Raw genomic sequence first — 1,580 nt, forward strand, 5'->3', positions numbered from 1 at the left:
GGGGCTGGATAGACAATGCTTTTGTTCTATTTCATTTCTGTATCGGCTTAAATAATATCATTGTTTTGGATACTGGAATGCGCCTTGCGGTCACTTGATTTTGTCTGTACTGGATAGTGAGTTGTGCACAATGTTCATCGAAATTTTCGTTGCTTTCTAATGATAGCAGAACGCGTAATTTTAGATAAAGTTCAGAATTATGAGCTTTTGGAGGGGAGGTGGGGCAGAAGAAGAGTAAGTACGCGTTAAACGTTTGGCGAATGTGCTCTCCAGACATTCTCTTGATGAATCCAATCTCGTTACCAGTGTTTGGAACCCTGGAAACGTGGTTGTTTGTGGGTCCTGGTGTCAGTCTTAAGTTTGCGTTCAAATCAAGTAAACCAACTCTAAATTTATTTTTTCCGATCTCACAACTTTGCTCTCATTTGAGTTGAAGTAAAGACGATTTATATTTTCCACAGACCAGTAAGAGAGTAGAAATGTTATTTTTATCCCGCGTTAGTGTACACCGAAGTCATAAGCAAAGAAAATGGCTCAAACACCACCAAGCTTTCGTTGAGTTATTTTTTTTGTATCACCTGGATAAAATGGCTCAATTTACTTTCCTGGCTGGCTAAATGTTGGTTATTTTTTTGGCTGGCAAAAAAGGGGAGAAAGAGGCATTCCTGGCTGGGGAAATGCCTTTTTGGTAAATATCCTGGCTGGGAAAAGCTCTTAAAGTAAAGATCCTGGCTGGAAATTGTATTTTAAATTCTAGCTCTAGCTGGCTTTGGGGAGCGGATATAATTTTGCCACAGAAGTTAATAATCAACCAAAAAACAATTATTGACTGTTGAAATATTACTGGAGGCGATATCCAATCACTTTATAAATTTTTGTCGTTGGGTACTCCTGACTTAGCTAAGTATCTTTGTTCTTTGCTTAAACCCCACGTATCCTCAGAGTTTTGTGCAACAGATACGTTTTCTTTTGTCCAAGAGATTCAACAGTTTGATTTCAGCGACAATTTTCTAGTTTCCTTTGATGTCACTAGCCTTTTTACAAATATCCCTTTATCTGAGACGATTGATTTAGCTGTCAAGGCCATAATTGATGGTAACATGAATCCTGACCTAAAACAACAACTCTTCAATTTTGCTACTAAATGGTTCTGTACTGGACTCTGGACTGGACCCTGGACTGGACTTTATTAAACGAAGTTAATATTTAACCACCCTACTGACATAAGGGAGACATTTTTTGTACAGGGCCACAACGACTTCAATAGAGATAAACTTGGTATATAAACGTAGAAATACAAGTTAGCTGAGCCGAGAGTATATCGAGAAACAATTAATTATGAACATGATACGTGTAGGATATTTCTTATACACTTTTGTTATATTTTTTTACATTTTTTGGAGAGACTAGCGTTTTTGTCTGCGAGACCGCGACTTTGAGTTTTGATTGCGAGACCGAGAATTAGATCCTAAAATGGCTTTGCAAAAAATTTGAGACACAGAGACCATTCATCACCCCTCAGGTGATAACGAACAATGATTTGATTGGTTAGATTTAACCTGTGTACTTCTTCAACAAAA

The sequence above is a fragment of the Montipora foliosa genome, unplaced genomic scaffold (assembly GCF_036669935.1).
Source record: "Montipora foliosa isolate CH-2021 unplaced genomic scaffold, ASM3666993v2 scaffold_401, whole genome shotgun sequence".
In the NCBI taxonomy this organism is placed as follows: domain Eukaryota; kingdom Metazoa; phylum Cnidaria; class Anthozoa; order Scleractinia; family Acroporidae; genus Montipora; species Montipora foliosa.